General features: G+C 37.9%; 1 non-coding gene across 1 annotated transcript; it reads left to right on the top strand.

Annotated features, from left to right (window-relative positions):
* The first annotated feature begins 1,333 nt into the window (after window positions 1-1,333).
* LOC130952586 (small nucleolar RNA R71) lies at window positions 1,334-1,440 on the top strand. The gene has a single exon (XR_009074766.1). It is a non-coding gene; the product is annotated as a small nucleolar RNA R71 (small nucleolar RNA).
* Window positions 1,441-7,514: the final 6,074 nt, after the last annotated feature.

Raw genomic sequence — 7,514 nt, 5'->3', positions numbered from 1 at the left:
TAATGGTCTTCAACCTTTACCAGAACATCCTCTACAAGTCCATAAGCTTGTTTTCTTGAATTGTCTGCCATCTCTAGTGAGATTCTTGCAACTTGTACCTCAAAGATCCCTAGCTTCTCCATTACAGAGAGAGGCATGAGGTTTATGCTTGACCCTAGGTCACACAGCGCCTTCTCGAAGGTCATGGTGCCTAATGTACAAGGTATTGAGAACTTCCCAGGGTCCTGTCTCTTTTGAGGTAATCTCTGCCTAGTCAAGTCATCCAGTTCTTTGGTGAGCAAAGGGGGTTCGTCCTCCCAAGTCTCATTACCAAATAACTTGTCATTTAGCTTCATGATTGCTCCAAGGTATTTAGCAACTTGCTCTTCAGTGACATCTTCGTCCTCTTCAGAGGAAGAATACTCATCAGAGCTCATGAATGGCAGAAGTAAATCCAATGGAATCTCTATGGTCTCAGTGTGAGCCTCAGATTCCCATGGTTCCTCATTAGGGAACTCATTGGAGGCCAGTGGACGTCCATTGAGGTCTTCCTCAGTGGCGATCACTGCCTCTTCCTCCTCTCCAAATTCGGCCATGTTGATGGCCTTACACTCTCCTCTTGGATTCTCTTCTGTATTGCTTGGAAGAGTACTAGGAGGGAGTTCAGTAACTTTCTTACTCAGCTGACCCACTTGTGCCTCCAAGTTTCTAATGGAGGACCTTGTTTCAGTCATGAAACTTTGAGTGGTTTTGATTAGATCAGAGACCATGGTTGCTAAGTCAGAGTGGCTCTGCTTAGAATTCTCTGTCTGTTGCTGAGAAGATGATGGAAAAGGCTTGCATTGTTAAACCTGTTTCTTCCACCATTATTGTTGTTGAAACCTTGTTGAGCTCTTTGTTGATCCTTCCATGAGAGATTTGGATGATTTCTCCATGAAGGATTATAGGTGTTTCCATAGGGTTCTCCCATGTAATTCACCTCTTCCATTGATGGGTTCTCAGGATCATAAGCTTCTTCTTCAGATGAAGCGTCCTTAGTACTGCCTGGTGCAGCTTGCATTCCAGACAGACTTTGAAAAATCATATTGACTTGCTGAGTCAATATTTTGTTCTGAGCCAATATGGCATTCAGAGTATCATTCTTAAGAACTCCTTTCTTCCGATTCGTCCCATTGTTCACAGGATTCCTTTCAGAAGTGTACATGAATTGGTTATTTGCAACCATTTCAATGAGTTCTTGAGCTTCTGCAGGCGTCTTCTTCAGATAAAGAGATCCTTCAGCAGAGCTGTCCAAAGACATCTTGGACAGTTCAGACAGACCATCATAGAAGATACCTATGATGCTCCATTCAAAAAGCATTCAGAAGGATACTTTCTGATCAATTGTTTGTATCTTTCCCAAGCTTCATAGAGGGATTCACCTTCCTTCTGTCTGAAGGTTTAGACTTTCACTCTAAGCTTACTCAATTTTTGAGGTGGAAAGAACTTTGCCAAGAAGGCATTGACTAGCTTTTCCCAAGAGTTCAAGCTTTCTTTAGGTTGTGAGTCCAACCATATCCTAGCTCTGTCTCTTACAGCAAAAGGGAATAGTATAAGTCTGTAGACCTCAGGGTCAACCCCGTTGGTCTTGACAGTGTCACAGATTTGCAAGAATTCAGCTAAAAACTGATGAGGATCTTCCAATGGAAGTCCATGAAACTTGCAATTCTGTTACATTAGAGAAACTAATTGAGGCTTAAGCTCAAAGTTGTTTGCTCCAATGGCAGAGATAGAGATGCTTCTCCCATAGAAGTCGGGAGTAGGTGCAGTAAAGTCACCCAGCACTTTTCTTGCATTATTGGCATTGTTGTTGTTTTCGGCTGCCATGTCTTCTTCTTGTTTAAAGATTTCTGTTAGGTCCTCTCTAGAGAGTAGTGCTTTAGCTTCTCTTAGCTTTCGCTTCAAGGTCCTTTCAGGTTCAGGGTCAGCCTCAACAAGAATGCTTTTGTCTTTGTTCCTGCTCATATGAAAGAGAAGAGAACAAGAAAATATAGAATTCTCTATGTCACAGTATAGAGATTCCTTGAGATGTCAGAGGAAAAGAAGAATAGAAGGAGGAGGTAGAATAAGAAGAATTCGAACTTATCAAGAGGGATAGAGTTCGAATTGTGCATTGAGGAGGAGTGTTAGTCCATAAATAGAAGGATGTGAGAAGAGGGGAAGAATTTTCAAAAATAAAGTAAAATATTTTAAAATAATTAAAAGAAATTTTGAAAATTTGATGAATGATTTTCGAAAATTAGAGTTGGGAAAGAAATAAAGTGATTTTGAAAAAGATTTTGAAATTAGAAATCAAAAAGATATGATTGAAAACTATTAAAAAAGATGTGATTAAGAAGATATGATTGAAATGTTATGGTTTTAAAAAGATATGATTGAAAAACAATTAAAAAGATTTTATTTTTAAAATTAATGACTTGGCTAACAAGAAATTTAAAAGATATGATTCAGAAAAGGCAACACACTTGAAGGTTTTGAATCAAATCATTAATTGTTAGCAAGTATTTTTGAAAATGGAAAGGAATTGATTTTGAAAAATATATGATTGAAAAGATATGATTTGAAAAAGATTTGATTTTGAAAAATTATGAAAACTTGAAAAATTTTTGAATTAAAAACAAAATCTTCCCTCTCGTGTCATCCTGGCGTTAAACGCCCAGAATGGTATCCATTATGGCGTTTAACGCCCAAAACACTACCTTTTTGGGCGTTAAACGCCCAGCCAGGTACCCTGGCTGGCGTTTAAACGCCAGTTTTCCTTCTTTAATAATTTTATAAATTTTTTTGTGCTTTTTCGAAAATTATATGGAGAAGTAAAATAAAGGATTCAAAATTCTTAATGAGAATTCCAGGAATCATGCAATGTTAGTCTAAAGCTGCAGTCTAAAAATATTAGACATGGCTAGCCAAGCTTTAGCAGGACATTACATTCAAGAGCTAAATTGATGAGAATCAATCAGCTTTGGTGATGATGAAAACATCATCTGAAACTCTAGAATTCATTCTTAAGAACTCTGAAGAACAAAATAAAATAAAATTACCTAATCTAAGCAACAAGATGAACCGTCAGTTGTCCAAACTCAAACAATCCCCGGCAACGGCGCAAAAAATTTGGTGCACGAAATTGTGATCATCAATGGCGCCATCAACATGGTACGCTCAATTGCAATCTCAACTCTTTATCACAACTTCGCACAACTAACCAGCAAGTGCACTGGGTCGTCCAAGTAATAAACCTTACGCGAGTAAGGGTCGATCCCACGGAGATTGTTGGTATGAAGCAAGCTATGGTCATCTTGTAAATCTCAGTCAGGCGGATTCAAATGGTTATGGAGGATTGATAATTAAAAGATGAATAAAACATAAAATAAAGATAGAGATACTTATGCAATTCATTGGTGAGAATTTCAGATAAGCGTATGGAGATGCTTTGTCCCTTCCGTCTCTCTGCTTTCCTACTGTCTTCATCCAATCCTTCTTACTCCTTTCCATGGCAAGCTGTATGTTGGGCATCACCGTTGTCAATGGCTACAGTCCCGTCCTCTCAGTGAAAATGTTCAACGCGCTCTGTCACAGCACGGCTATTCATCTGTCGGTTCTCGATCATGTCGGAATAGAATCCAGTGATTCTTTTGCGTCTGTCACTAACGCCCCATAATCGCGAGTTTAAAGCTTGTCACAGTCATTCAATCCCTGAATCCTACTTAGAATATCACAGACAAGGTTTAGACTTTCCGGATTCTCAAGAATGCCGCCATCAATTCTAGCTTATACCACGAAGATTCTGATTAAGGAATCAAAGAGATACACATTCAAGCCTTGTTTGCATGTAGAACAGAAGTGGTTGTCAGGCATGCGTTCATAAGTGAGAATGATGATGAGCGTCACATAATCATCACATTCATCAAGTTCTTGAGTGCGAATGAATATCTTGGAACAAGAATAAGCTGAATTGAATAGAAGAACAATAGTAATTGCATTAATACTCGAGGTACAGCAGAGCTCCATACCTTAATCTATGGTGTGTGGAAACTCCACCGTTGAAAATACATAAGTGATAATGGTGATCATTGGCTTCGGCCCCAGAGAGGGAACCAGAAGAACCAAGATGAAAATACAATAGCAAAAGGTCTTATTTATAGAGAACTAGTAGCTTAGGGTTTACAAAAATGAGTAAATGACGTAAAAATCCACTTCCGGGCCCACTTGGTGTGTGCTTGGGCTGAGCATTGAAGCTTTCATGTGTAGAGACTTTTCTTGGAGTTAAACGCCAGCTTTTGTGCCAGTTTGGGCGTTTAACTCCCACTTTTGTGCCAGTTCCGGCGTTTAACGCCGAGAATTCTTGAGCTTATTTGGAACGCCGGTTTGGGCCATCAAATCTCAGGCAAAGTATCGACTATTATATATTTCTAGAAAGCCCTGGATGTTTACTTTCCAACGCAATTGAGAACGCGCCAATTGGGCTTCTGTAGCTCCAGAAAATTCACTTCGAGTGCAGGGAGGTCAGAATCCAACAGCATCTGCAGTCCTTTTTAGCCTCTGAATCAGATTTTTGCTCAGGTCCCTCAATTTTAGCCAGAAAATATCTGAAATCACAGAAAAACACACAAACTCATAGTAAAGTCCAGAAAAGTGAATTTTAAATAAAAACTAATAAAAATATAATAAAAAATAACTAAAACATACTAAAAACATACTAAAAACAATGCAAAAAAGCGTATAAATTATCCGCTCATCAGTAACCAATTTTGATAATTTATTCATTCCAAATTTTCTTGAGTTATTTGCATAGAATTAATCAAAATTCACTTAGTCCTTGACACATTAGTGCATGAAGATAAAATTCATCAAAATGCTTTTTTATTTCAAAGAAAATGCATGAAACTCAGTTAAAACTAATTAAACTAACTAGCTAATCTAGCTAAGATGCAAATGCATAACAACACCAAACTTAAAACCTTGCTTGTCCTCAAGCAAGAAAAGAACTATGCACAAAGGTTTCTTTTAATTGGAATGGGTTGAAGAATAGCTTATATTGCCTTGGTAAGTGAAGTGATTAAGTGATAGTGGTGTGAACTCGAAATTATATGCTCATTCAAGGATTCCAGTGCTTATTAGTCCCTACATTTCAGAAGTCTTAGGTCTTAGGACTTTCATTCAAATGATATTATGGAAGTCTCTTTGTAAATAGTTACCTTGAAGCAGCATTTATTTACTCGCATCTTTCTTTTCTTTTTGTATCTTGGCCTCGACTCTAGGTGTCATGTCTCAAAGCGGCTTTTTAAGATAAGCTTTCAATCAATACTCCCAAACCAGTTGGTCTAAGGTATTAGGTGTTGAAGCACCTCTTAGGATTTACTTGAACAACCTCTCTCTTTACACAAATCTACTAAAAGAATTTAACTAGGATAATAACTCTTTGAGTTCTTGTTTCTTTCTTTTTCTTCCTAGTAATTGATGCTCAGAGCTTTAGACCTTGTTCTTTGTTTTTCTATTTCTTTTGTTCCTTTTTATTGCTGCTTCTTGGATCAATAGATGTTTGAGAATTTCTACAATACTTCTCTAAATTTTATTTCCTGCGTATGAGCTCCCATGCAAGTTTTCACAAACATGCAACCTCAATACACAGTCATATAATCAGAACCACCACTTCTTTTAATCTTTTGCTTGCCTCAAAATTTTTAATATTCCTCAATCCTTCTTTTCAAAGAAATCTTCTCTGTTCGCATTCTTAGAGATATTGGGTGCAAGCAATTTTTCAGGAGTATGGTGTTATAAGATATCAAGCATCCTGGTTATTAAACCACTAGGAAACTATACTAAGCAAACAAACAAGGGCACAATATCACTTTCAATTATAGCAATTTTGAATACAAGACAATCACTTATCAATACAATCTCTTGGTGTTCACTTGCTTTACTCCTTATCATCATCATTGTTGGTCTTTGTATCCCTTTTAGTCTCTTTGGTTGATGATGCTTAGTTCTTCCAAAAACAGAAGTGACTGCCTACAATGAACTTTGAAATTTGCTGGTCCCCAAGCACTTGAAAAATAGTTATCATGCATGTATGCTTATGAATTCTTGAACTACAAGTGGTGTCTGAACACCAAACATAGTTCCATGCTTACTTCTATATGCCAAAACAGAGTGCATCTTTCATGCATGCATATTACATCATGTGCTTTAAACCTAAGAGGAGATGAACTACAGAACTAAAAGGTAAACAAAAGAAATGCAAGTTTAGTCAATTTCTATGATTGTTTAGAATTTGTGACTATTCAAGATTGTCTCAAGGGTTACTTTGTGCTCAATTGATGTTACTGGTGGAACACCAAACTTAGTATTATACATTCACCCGTGATTTTGTTTCTATGTTGATCCAATCACATTGGTGTGGAACACCAAACTTAATTCCTCGCAGTTCACAAAAATTGAACTAACCATTTATTCTAAGAAGAGTATGAAAGAGTTACCTAAGATTGGGTTGCCTCCTAACAAGCGCTTTTTTATCGTCACTAGCTTAACGGTTGTCCCTTATTAGGGAGGATGATGATCATAGTGCCTTAGCCCTTCCCCGCTCACCGTGAGTTTTCTCCCAGTATCCTTCTTGATGATTTCCACATGATCAAGTGAGAGGATTTTATTCACCGTGTAGTATCCGGAGAAGTGTGGAGATGTTTCCATTGGTTAGTAGGTTAGAATAACTTTATCCCTTGGTATGAAGCCTTCAGTAGGAATATCTTTGTTTCTCCACCCTCTTGGCACTTTCTTCTTGGAATTCTTTTCTTTTTCAGGAGGTGGTTCATGTTTTAGGGTCTCAATTTTTGGAAGGTTCTTGTTGAGGATTTCATATAGAGGCTTTGGTTGTAGTTCCTTCTCGACTCCTTGAGCTTGTTGCAACACTTTTACCTCTTCCCTTCCTTTCCAGCATGAGCTTAAGTGCATCAGGAGTGACTTATCAGGTGCCTCTTTCAAGTATAGATCTCTCGAATCAATCTTCATACATTCTTCTTCTTGAGTGGGATCTTGCAAACCCTTGAAGACATGGAGCACTATACAAACTCTTAGCATCAATTCTCCTTTTTCAACATCTATTAATGCTCTGCCCGTAGCTAAGAAGGGTCTCCCTAGAATGATGGGAGTATTGAAATCTTCCTCCATGTCTAGGACGACGAAGTTAGCTGGGAGGAAAAATTTCCCCACCTTTACCAATACATTTTTCACAACTTCAAGTGCTTGCTTGACGGATTTGTCTGCCATTTGGAGGATAATCTGTGTAGGTTTCAATTCATGAATTTGAAGCTTCTTCATCAAGGATAGAGGCATCAGATTTATGCTTGCACCAAGGTCACAAAATGCTTTCTCAATTATCATGTTGCTTATGGTGCAGGGGATATGAAAGCTCCCTAGGTCCTTTCTCTTCTTTGGCAATTCTATCTGAATGATGGTACTACACTCCCTGGTCATCACAACCATTTGTCCTTCTTTCAAGG

Source organism: Arachis stenosperma, chromosome 9 (assembly GCF_014773155.1).
Source record: "Arachis stenosperma cultivar V10309 chromosome 9, arast.V10309.gnm1.PFL2, whole genome shotgun sequence".
NCBI lineage: Eukaryota > Viridiplantae > Streptophyta > Magnoliopsida > Fabales > Fabaceae > Arachis > Arachis stenosperma.
The sequence above is the reverse complement of the archived record's forward strand: the minus strand, read 5'-3'. Positions and strand labels throughout refer to the sequence as shown.